The following is a 13,069-nucleotide window of genomic DNA, read 5'->3' on the forward strand; positions in this document are numbered from 1 at the left end:
TCCCCTATATATAAGCTTTATTAGATCTCCTTAGAATTAACCAATATGTTTATCACATATTTCTTGACATAGAAAAGCAGGAAAAAAATTATATTCCATTGAATAGAAAATAAATATTTTTAAGCTAATTAATTAGAAAAAATTGAACCTACATTCTTCTAACTACAGCAAAGAAACAAAACACAAATTACTTAGATAAGATATATTGATCAACTTTTAGTAATATTATTTATGTGTTTGTACACAGAAATTATGTTGAAGTCCGTTATCATACATATTCACCCAAAAACAAAATTCCTCTATCATTACTTAATTTCTTTTTTTGAAGTTCAAATAATGTTGGTCCCTTCTTTCTTTTTTTTTTGTTGATAATTAGGCATTTCATTAATCACCAAAATAATAATTACAAAACAAAGCTAGATTGATCAAAATTGCTAAGGCACTGCCTTCTCACAGTAACTTCCAAATTAGAAGATGTATCTATCTAAAAATGACCTACTTGCTGTAGGGGCTCATACTACACAAACATGCATTCTTTTGGCAATAGTATTCACAGGAACCTCCTTGTGCTCAAAGACTCTTGTGTTTCTCTCCATCAAAGATGGATTATAATTATGAAACTCAAATGAACGAACTTGCAGTGAGAAAAAGTATAACGGATACTATACATATTCATCATTAAATATTGTAATATTCTTTCCTTATATGCTACACATGTGATTTCTCTTCAACTCCTATAAAATTCACTATACAACACTTGTTCTCTCATTCGTTGCCTGCATATCTTTGAGAGGAAGTATATGTTCCTTCTTTATGATGATATCCTTGCATTTTTTTTTGTCAAAAATCTAAGATTCACTTGTTCTTGAAACTCTTCTTTGTTGTTTTTTCCTGCTTAAAATGACGAATTCAGTGCTAAACTTGTGAAGAACGTTAAAGATGATAAAATGTCAATGCACGAACTGTACGGATTGGCCTCAAGTAGTTAATAGATCGAGAACATTTCCTCAACTATTTTTATCCAACAGATTTTTGGAAACCTGAAAAGAAAAAAGAAAAGCAAGAATTCCAAAATAAAGAAGTCTGATTAAAAAGAAAAATGATATACAGTAAATACATTGTATAAAGCAAGCTTTAAAATATAATGGTGAATTAAGAAAAGAACACCTAACCTCGTAAGTTTCTTGGTAATAAAATAAAAAAATGTGAATAAAGGATTTCACTAAATTAAATTGGATAGTCATGTCAAAAAAAAAAAAAATCTATTAGATCTAAAACAATTACCTACGACAAAATTTTCAATTTCTTAAATGCCTTCTTAATGCATTATAAGAAGAAGTGTATTTTTATTCATTCTTGTGGTAACACATAGTTATGTTCCTTTTGAGTTGGTTTGAAACAATTATCTATTATCACTACAAAAGAATTATTTCGTTTATCTACCCTCATTTGTTGTAGCACACTTAATTATAATTTAATACTAAAATTTTCAAGCTATAAAGAAAATTATCCATTCAACTTACTTGTAACACTGCAAAATGTATATGCTAAGAAAATTTTCATTGTTAGTCCAAGAAAACAAACCACAACTCGAAAAGATTACCTTTTTACTTGAAAACACCATAAAAATCTAAGCTCAATGATAAAAATAAAAATAAAAGGTATACGAACAAAAAGTTTAGATTTTTTCTACTCTTTGTAAGTATTAGGACAGAAACAATACGAGAGGTGGAAAATATTTTGACATTTTCATAAAATTTGAAAGCCATTTCAAATAAAAGGTAATAGAAGGGAGATATTTTCAGTTTGTAGTTTCTTGATTCATCACCTCTTCGAGGTACATTTCCTTTGCCATTGACTTCCGTATATATAGTTGAACTTGAGCATTTCACGAACCAATAGAAGACATGCATTTCATTTCTCAAAAGAAAACAATTTCACCAATAGTAATAGTTAAGAAAGTGAGACATAAAAAGAAATAAGGATTCATTTGATAAGTGTTCTTAAGATAGTGCACAGAGCCAATGATAATAATAGATCTTCCCTCTAAAACTTGATAAGCATAATTACTAAAAACTAATAATCAACAACAAAAAGAGAGAAAAGAAACAACTCTGAAAAGATTGTGTTGTTGATGAAGTATATATAAGAGGTTAGAAGTTGGAACTTCACTCCAACTCAAATTCATCTAAATTCAAATTCAAAAACCATACCAAACAATAAGCTAATAGGTACAGGATCGGTTTTTTTTTTTTTTTTCCTTTTTAAAAAAACACAACGTATACTTAAAAGATAGACTCCAAGATCCTTAATCCTTATCTTTTACTCCTAAATATGACTACTATAAAATATAATGCCACTAAGGACTTCTTTGTTTTTTAATTGCTATTACTAAAATTATCTAAATGAACTTTTTGTTTGTTTGTTTTAAGTTCTAGTCTATTGCTCCGAAGTTTATTATTATTCAATACTATATTATCAAATAATATATTTCTTACTTCATAAAAATATTTCCTTTTTGTTTTTTTAACTTATATTTGCTCGTGAAAATTCTTTCTTTGCATTAAGTTATCAATTAGCTATTTTTTAGTATTATTATTAAGTTTTATTTATTAATTCAAAATAATGGAGTGAGTAATTTTTTTAATGGGATTTCAAGTAATGCAAAGTGAAATTTAACTACTTTGCAACTCCTATGCCTCTTCTTAAATGACATAAACTGTACACTTATCAGCAATTTTTGTAGTAAAATTAATTCTCTAATATTTATTCAATAATTTTAAATTTGAATTGATCTTGTTATCTTTCAAATCTAAAAATGATACCTTTACAAATTCAAAAAGTTTATCTTTCAATGATAAGCTTAATTTAAAAAATATATATATATATATATATTAGTGAAGCTATGATGGATAACTACTACACCTAAAAAATATCATATTCAAATCTAATGTACATATGGATTCTGCTTTATCCTTTAATTTAAATTTCAAAAGGTTTATCATCCAATTCAAGTTTCAAAATCTTTTAAGTTCAATTTAAATTATTAGTTATTACAACAAATAATATATAATTAATATAGTCTTAAAATTGCCAAGTGGCTAATTATTAGCTTGCAATTTGGCTTATCATATTACTTGCACCTCTCCTATTATATATATATATATATATATATATATATATATATATTTATATATAGATAGATATAGATTTCTTTTGACTGAAAAAAATACCAATTGTTGTAAATATTAATATATATCTATTATTCGATTACCATGTTGAGTAATAATTTTTAAATTTAGGCATAGTATATAATTATATATAGAAGATAACTGTTCAAATATATATGGAATCTTATCACTTATTAATCGGATTTGGATAACTTTAATTCAAATTTTAAAACTTTAAAATAATTGCAAGTTCAATAAGTAAAAGCACGAAATGGAAATTTGTTGATTTTGAATTTGATGTTGTCAGTGCTTATCTTTCAATTCAAATTAATAACTTTATTTTGCCAATTTTAAAAATTATGTTTTAAATTTGCTTTGTCCTAATTCTCATTAGCTTTGTTTTAAAATTGCCAAGTGGCTTGTCCTAATCTTCATTAGCTTACAATAATTATTAATAATTAATGATTAATGATAATCAATAAATAAGGTAGAATCTTGTTAACCTTTTAATTAGAAAATATGGGGAAAATAGAAAAAATGTCAAAAAAAAAAAGGATAAAAAAGATAAATAGGAATGGTGGCCATAGAAAAGTGTTACATCACCTTATCTATGCCTAGCTTTATATATATATATATATATTGCAAAAAAGTACTTAGTAGTATAATAACTAGTTTATTGTTTATTGTAAATCTAGGTCCGCATAAAAGGGTCGAGACTTAGTACTAAATACTTGGATATTAACTTTTCTTCTTCAAGTTCCTCCTCCTCTTAGTTTTCCTCTCACTTCCTTGGGAACCTTAATCATTTCCTCACACGAAATGTTGACAACTCGAATTATAAACTTATAAGTTGGAGCGTCTGTGTACAATCCATAGAAGCGACCAGATGAGAGGTCAAAAAGTGTGGTCATCTCACCCTTAAAATCCATTAAATCCCCATCCAAAGAGAACAAAGCGTGCTATTGGTCGATTAAATGAACCCTTAAAAGTTTTGGTCCTTTATCTTTTAGACTCCGCATTCTCCTTATTTTTCCTCTCTGCTCTTCTTCCTAATGGCGGATGGGAACAAGCAAACCATGGAGAGGTTGTTTGGAGATATCAACGCTAGATTAGACAAATTTGACGGGGATATCCAAGAGCTAAAAGAATCCCTGAATTCCTTGAAGACTCAAGTCAATGATAAAAAGGTGGAACTCACAATTCAGATGGACGAAGTTGTTGACCTTAGGTTGAACATATGCCAAATGCAAGAGAAAATGGAGAAACTTTTCATGATGTGTATGCTAGAATGAACAAATTTGAAGGATTCTTGGACTTGTTAAAGGGGTCAAATCGGCCCCCACTCAAGTGGAGATAGTTCCAACGGAAGAAAAAGTGTTAGAAAATTGTCACATTTTCAGTGTGACTGAATGGGAAGAATCAAACCTCAAATATAATCCAAATTCAATTCCAGTTTAAACAAGAAATAGATCCAACAAGAGCAACATTATAAACAGATAAAACACGTCTGTTTGTTAACATGTAGGCTTGTCCCTTTAAGGCGATTAATTTCCCTCCTTTTGGTGTATATTTTTGAAGTGGAAATTACACCTTGTCAAATATATCTACAAAGATATTTCAGCAACCTACGAGAACATAACTCATTGGAAAATTCACATGAGATAAATGAATTTTAGTGGGAACACGAACAACCATGCTATTCTTGTCTACCACTGGAAGCCAACTTGTAACTGCGTTTCCAAGTATCTATTGCCATAACCAAAGGTTTGTATGAAAATATTTTAAAATATATTAAAAAGGGCCGTTAAAAGTTAAATTAATAATAGCACAAATAGTAATACTGTCTTACCTTTGAACTTGCCGCTCTTGACCAAGTTTTCAACGAAGCATGACATGAATACTGGAAACATGACATAGAGCTCATTCTCCATATATTCCATATTCATTTTTTAATGTAGTGTCGAACAACAGACCTCATGAAAAACAATAACCCTATCTCTTTACCAAAATCATTACCATAAACACCTCCAACCTTGGCAATAGTATCATTGAGGCATTCGATCCAGGATGCACTTTTCTGTGCTGTAGACCTAATCTTCTTTTCCCACTCCTTATCATCTACTATATTAACAACTATACTCTGGAACTCAATTAGTGATTTTTTTTTTAAAGAGGTGAAAATGGTAGTGATAAAGATACTCTATATATGCACTCAATGTACAATTTGAGTATAGACTTGAATGTATAAGTGAGACATCTTTCATGTAACTACAAAAAAAAAATAAAAAAAATTTGGTCATTCAGTTGTTAGAGGAAATACAGAAGCAAAGATTTATGAAACTTGATATACAACCCGCCAGAGCTTTCACTAAATATAAGCAAAAATAAACACTTATTCAAATATACCAATAAGTCAAAGAGATTGCACGTATCATGGTAGAAACCAATTATCATATGGAATTCCATCTAAAAGTCTGGTACATAAATCGAGGAAATGGACAGATCAATTGACATAAGGTGCAAGCGCAAAAATCCAATATATTACTTTAAATTACATTGCCATTCAGGGAATAATAGAATTCAACTTAAATTAACTGGTACAATCTTTTTTCATCTGTCTTCATTTTTAATAGAAAGACTATGAATGATTTCCATTAGATTCATTTTCCAAGAAACCTTGTTGCTACCAGGGTTCCTTGGTTGGATACTTATGAAATATGGACTGAAGATACCATACAACTTGCAACCACTAGGCTCAAGCTTGACACATAAATTAAATGAGAAGAGGGAATGTTAAAGTTCTTACATCCTTTGGCAGCAATTAACTCAACACAAAAAAATCTTAGATCCACACTTAGGCCTGCCAGTGGCGTACGCAGGATTTTTCGTCAGCGATGTCATATTTTAAAATGAGAAACAATAAATAAAACAATATAGCACCTTATTAAATAAAGAATAAAATATAAATAAAACACAATTCACATACATTACTAAAACTTTCTAAAAAAAAATACTACAATTTTTCTCAATGAGTTTTCTTTCTTTGAAATGTGTTTAATTAACCTCATTAGAAATAATACTAAATAATATTTTTTTACATAAGGCACCAAATAATCACTAAACAACTCATTATCATTTGATTTCGTAAATTGTTCTTAATCAATTTCATTGGCGAGAAAAAAGGTGAAAAAAAATATATAAAAAGAACTGCGCAACAACTAACCCCGCAACAACTAACTAGGGAAGCAGTGAGATCTTTCTTACTAATAAATATTTTATGTCACAATAATATGCAACTATGACTTGGAGCAACTGGTTCCAATTTTGTTAAGGCCTTATGACCAAGAGGTTATGGGTTCAAATTTGAACATCTATCATTTTGTAGAAGAGGAGAAAAACTCTTATAAAATGAAATGATGTTGCGCAGATTCAAACCCGCGACCTATCTAGGGAATTGAAGCGCCTAACTAACTGAGCTACAAGGTCATTTGTGTCAAGGCATGTCACGTTACGAAATATATACTTGTGTTTTCTTCTGCCATTTTGTATTATATACATGTATAGTAAAATTTTCCGACGAAGCAGTGTCACGTGACACCCTCGGCACAAGGTAGATCCGCCCTTGAGTCCTGCTAACTCTAACTAGATGATACACCCAAACAAACATAGCTAAAGGAGTCCATATTCTTTGCATATACACATATCAAAACATATTCTACTGGACTCATAAAATGCCTTCAATTTTGGAGCTTTAAGATAGAAGATATCAGAAAAAACAAGTAAATCTGGGTCTAAGCAGTTCCTTTACTTGCAGGAAAAGATATTCACAGTTGCTGCAAATCCCTTACTGAATATGTAGAAGTGTCACAAGTTATGTAGAGAAGTCATTGCTACATAAAAGAATTATAACTAAAATGTACCATTTGTTTTAATGAGGCGCTATAATACACACTGCATTGAACTTCTGTTTTGGTAGAATTCATGGAATATTTGACCTTAAAAACACAGAAAGTTGGACAAAAGAAGTATAATCATGGATAAATTCAACAGAGAAAGTATCACACATAATTGTTGTAAGTTACAATCTGATCTAACAAGTCACTATCGTTCTCTGTCAATCATTTCGAACCAGTTCAAAATTTCAGAGCTCAACTTAGCAGTTAGGTTTACAGAATTTGTAATAGAGAAGTAGCAGTTTTCAGTGGGTTTTTATACTTACTCATTTTTTCCAGCTTTGCAGATACACTCTAATAGATGTTTGATGTCTTTGGGTTTACGTTCTCCAACAAAGTCTTCTACGATTTCTTTTTAGATTGGATAACATTTCAGATCGCGAACTGTCACAAAATGAGACCAACACTAGATTAGCGACCCAAATCCTCATGTTATCCCTGACGTGTATATCTTCTGACTTTATATCCTCCTTCAGAGCTTTATCACGATCCAACATGTCAAAGTAATACTGGATAACACCGCTATAATGATTCAACATACTATTATTTAGTCTTACCATAAGAAAGTCCAGTCATGAATATTTTTGAAGAAAATTTCAGAAATTGACTAAAACATGTATCGTGAAAGGATTCGAAAGAACAAAACAGTATTTAAAACCTTTATGTAATGTACCATCCTGAAATTCTTCAGTTCCATACTTGTTCAGTTCCTCTTTATACATGGATCCTACTACTGTAGGTTATACTTTAATCCATATAATATTTGTCAAGAGGCCATAAGATTTAGCAAAATCTCAGTTTAACCATTCGTGTTTTAAAATTGGAGAAATATTAATCACTCTAATTGTTTAATAAAAAATCATCATTTCACAAATACCGAAGATGAACTGCTTGAAACTCTAACACATCAACTAATCCCGTGTTCATCAATTGGGAAAATGGAAAACACTGGGTGTTGTTAAACCAACATATCTCTAACATTCTATGGAGAACTACATAAGATATTTTTGTAATATATTTAAGCAAATTAATTATTAAAAAAAATTAAAGTCATACTTATCATATTACAGTTCTTTCTATTGATTTGACTCGATATTCTTTTAATTCGGTGTCGGGCACGTCATGCACTTTTAAGATAGATCCTTGCATGTTGCCCCATTCGGTTAGATTGAGGCTGCCAACCACATTATCTTCTCTTAAATTTATATTCCATTCTATAAATCCCTTTGTTGGCCGTAACAAATCAGTTAAAGTGTTTCGTAAATTCCAAAGAACTTTTAATTCATCTTCGATACCACCCAATACAGTAGAGAGAGTAGCAAAAGATATCACCGAGCTGATTGTTGCTGGCACAGAATAGTTGACTTCAATGCCTGCTGCTAAGGAGAAGAAGGAAGAAAATAAGGGAGTCAGATGATTAGAAAAATATTCAGCTTATGTAGTTGGAATATATTTGTGGTATACAAACGGATTTGACTACAAGAAATTTACTAGTTTAATATTGTGTTAGCAATCGGTAGTTCATTATTATCCGATTTCAAAATTCGCAATTATTATAATTTTATTGTGACATTTCAAAACCTTTGCAAAATTGATCTTATTTTGGAGATCAAAAACCGCCAAAACAATAAATTAAATTGCAGTAGTTTGAAAATTGCCACAATTTAATGCAATTTGTGGGGGTATTGAAAACACCCGCAATATAATCCCCACAAATATATCAATTTTTTGTAATGCATGGACTTGTTGAAGGTTGGTAAAGGGGTCGAATCGGGTCTCCTGCTCGGGTGGAGATAGTTCCAACTGAAGAAGAATCATTAAAAATTGTCACATTTTTAATGTGTTTGGATTTCATGAGAAAGAATATTGAATGTCCTAATTGGCAAATCGAAATACAATTTGATTGATAAATCCACAACATTTAAGCTTGGCTGCGTCAAAAATCAGACCATGTTTCTCACTTCACACGCCCAGTGGGGATGTTAAGATTATCTCAAAACATGCCCAAACTTCCAAGTCTCACTATTGATTGTGGATTTGTTAGCTGTGTCAATGAAAAGTGAGTGACGTTTACACTATTGAACACTGTACTTGGTGTGTTGAATTTTATACATAACTAAAATTCTATTAAACATGATATTAATTATTCTTGTTTTAATGCACGTATAATTCACTTCCAACCAACAACCAAACGACCCCTTATGACTTTTGAGATTGAGAGATCAAATACTACTTAAGATTGTTTTCTGTAAAAAAATTATTTATCAATTCTTGAAGATAGATCAAACTATACAATTTATGTTTAATTTAATGCCTATAACTTCTAAGAATCTACCCAAAATTGACTGAAAATTGACCAGATCGGCGCTCTTTCCAAAAGAAAAAATTAGTTATTTCTTTTGAAGTTTTTGACGCCAAAATCCAAAAAATAGAAAAATCAACCGAGTCGGTTGGTTTATAGGGCCAAAATCGGGGAAATAAAAAAAATTGAAGGAATTTGTCTAGCCTCGTTATATATAATTGAGGGAATTTTAGTAATTGAGAAACTTCATATGCTTGAATTAGAATATTAAAAGAAAAATTCTCAAGTTGGCATGTCTTTTTAAAAATTAAACATAACAAAGTACAGTCATGTAAACCTTGATTAACAACAACAAAAAAAAAAAGATAGGCCCTTAATTAGAATATGCAGAAAAACAAAAAAAGATAGAAGGAAACACGCAAACAAAGATGGGATCAATTGACTAAAACAAATCCATTTTCTAAAGCACGAGCAGGCAATGAAACATTTACAGGAGCATAATGACAATTGCACACGACGCGCATTCAATGACACAGAAAAGATACACACGATACTCCCTACTATTTCGGGATTGTTGCTAGTGTTATGTGTTAGTTGTAGTTTAACACATGAATTGTATTTTTCTAAATTATGATGTCGTTATAGTGATTTATACATTTGTTTAAGAAATAATTTTAATTGGGAAATATATTTTACCAATGACGAGATAGTTATAACTGAAGATCGTATTAGACATTTAGAACATAAAGTAAAATTTATTCCATTGGGGTAATGCAAGATAACTATTTAGAGGTAAAACAAGAGTTAGAAAGACTGTACCCAGAATATATCAGACTAAGTAGTACTAAAAAGAATCAGTTAAGATTACAAGAATTAATAGATATAATATCAAGATTAGAATATAAATTATGAGGACATATAAGATCTAGGAAATACTCTCAAAAGCAGATCCAGAAGCGATTTAAGCTATATTAGTTACCTCTATATGAAAACACAACCTTTTGTTTAACAAATAGCTATAAACTACTGGTATTTATATAGTGATATATACAAAAGACGAGAATATAGAAAAGTTGAAAAGGCCCTAAGTGCATATTTAGAAGTAATAAATACAGAAACTTTGTCATCCCTAATAGAAAATAGACTGTTACAAAGCCAAATTAACGAAGATACAATTTCGGCTATAACTTAGGAATTACAAGGCGTAAGAGAAGATATAAAGGGACTTACAGATAATATAGAGAATGAAAAGAAAGTTTGTAAAATAAGGATTCCTTTAGGATAATAAACAAATTTTGATAAAATAGATACACTAAAGAATTTAGAATATTTAGACTTAAGAATATACCCAGAAAAGAAATATAGAGCTTTAAAAGATCATAGTATTATAAAGTGTAATTTTAGTAATGGAGAACATATATTACATAGTGAAGACAAACAATTTAATACACTAGTAGATTTAGTCATAAATTTTAGTGAAAAAACTCAAGAAAATAATAAAGATATTAGTAGAATATTAGAAGTCATAGAAGTTTCTCAAACTAATCAAAAGAAGAAGTTAGAAAAACTAGAGCAGAACTTAGATTACCTAAAATCGCAAGAATTAGAATTAGAACGAAAAATTCAAATTTTAATTAACAAATATCTAGAAAAATCGCCTACAAAGACTGAAATAGAAAAGCTAATTAAGGCTATTCTAGAAAAGCCCACAGAAATAGAAATAAAGACAAACCATATAGTAAATCAAACGACACAACAAATAGAAAAACTAAATAACGATATTAAAGATTTAACAAAGACAGTAGAAGAGCTTAAAGAAATTACTCTTTCATGAACAAACTAACTATAGTTCAACAAGAAGCCTCAAAGTTAATAGAAAAATCTATATCTTTACCAGAGGACTATATAGACTATATACCTAACGCTAAATCTGATCAAATAGTACTAAAACAGAATATTACTATAATTTCTTTATTATTGGAAATAACTAAGAATGTAGAGCAGGCAATAATTCCAAGGCTAGAAATAATAAGAGAACGCTTAAGAGTAATAAGGGAAACACAACAGGAGAAAAATATAGAAACCCCAAGAAATAAAGAAGTTGACGAGTTAATAGAACAATTAAAGAAGGTTGAAATAACACCTTAGAAAGAGAAAGCTAAAGTAATTAGAAAACTACAAAAATGGACTTTCTTCCAATTAGACCAAGAAACGAAGGAGGATCATGAAGGCAAGGACAAGAAAGACCTAAAGTAAGTTTTTCAGATAATAGAATATGTAATAATCTTTTATTAAGAATTTTAAATAGAAGAAGACCAGAGGAAAACAATCAACAGCTAAGTGAAGTAATAGACGTAGATAGAGATATACAAATTTTCCAACAAAATCAATTAAAACTATTAAATCCAAAGACTTTATACAATGTAGGATAATTTTCAAGTATAGCACAATTATATAGGCATTATAGAGAAGAACAATTATCAGCCATAGGAATTAAAGTTACTACAATAAATCTAATAGATCCAGAGGCTGTAAGACAAATAAAAAATACTGAAAGAAGTTTGATGCATATGGGATTAATAGTAGTAGGATTAAAAGGATTAACTAGAAAGAACTTAGGAACTAAAGTTTTAATCATAATTTATGACGATAGATGGTTAGACATGAAAAAATCAATAATAGGACTAAGAAATTTAGCCATCTTCGTCTACTACTAGTTTTATCATTTATTTTTTTGATAGAATTTAACTATAGCTTCGCAGTCTGTTTTAACTAGTATTTCTGGTTTATTTAAGATATATAGTCTAAAGCTACTTAATCCGTATATTACCGCTAAGATCTCTGCATCTATACTACTCATATTTCCTTTTTCTTTATACTTACCACTTTGGTAAGCGCATATCTTTTATTCACTTTTATTACTATATTTATTTGGTTTTGCTTTTAATACTGCTCCTCATCCTTCAAAACTGTCATATGTTTCTATAATTAAATAATCTGTTTCTAATGGCATATTCAAATCAGGAATATTTTTTATTATTTCTTTGATTTTTGTACTAATTTAATGTCATCAGTATTAAAGTGTTTTTGACCATTAGATCCAGTCTTTGAATACAATGGTCCTGCTATTTTTCCTAAATCTTTTATAAAATTTCTAGCATAGTTGACTATTCCTAAGAAAAATTGTAATTGTTTAACACTGTCTAACTTATCTGGCATTTCCAAAGCTTTCTTGGCTATATGAGGTTGTAACTTTATTTTACCCTTTCCTAGTACTACTCCTAAAAAGTTTATATAATTTTTACATAATTCCATCTTTTTCTTACTAATTATTATTCCATTTTCTACAAATAGTCTAAATATCATTTGTAAGTGTCCTAAGTGTTCTTTAATATCTCTACTAAATACTAGTATATCATCTACATATACTAATACAAACCTTTTGTATTCTTCAAATATACTATCCATTTTTCTTTGAAAAATTGGCGGAGCTGTCTTTAATCCAAATGGTATTACTAACCATTTGAAATGTCCTTCAGGACAGGTAAATGTCGTCCATTCTATACTTTCTTCATGCATTCGTACCTGTCAATATCCTGATTTATAATCAAATTTATTAAATATTTTCTTTCCTTGTATTCTAT

Source organism: Lycium barbarum, chromosome 1, assembly GCF_019175385.1.
Source record: "Lycium barbarum isolate Lr01 chromosome 1, ASM1917538v2, whole genome shotgun sequence".
Taxonomy (NCBI): domain Eukaryota; kingdom Viridiplantae; phylum Streptophyta; class Magnoliopsida; order Solanales; family Solanaceae; genus Lycium; species Lycium barbarum.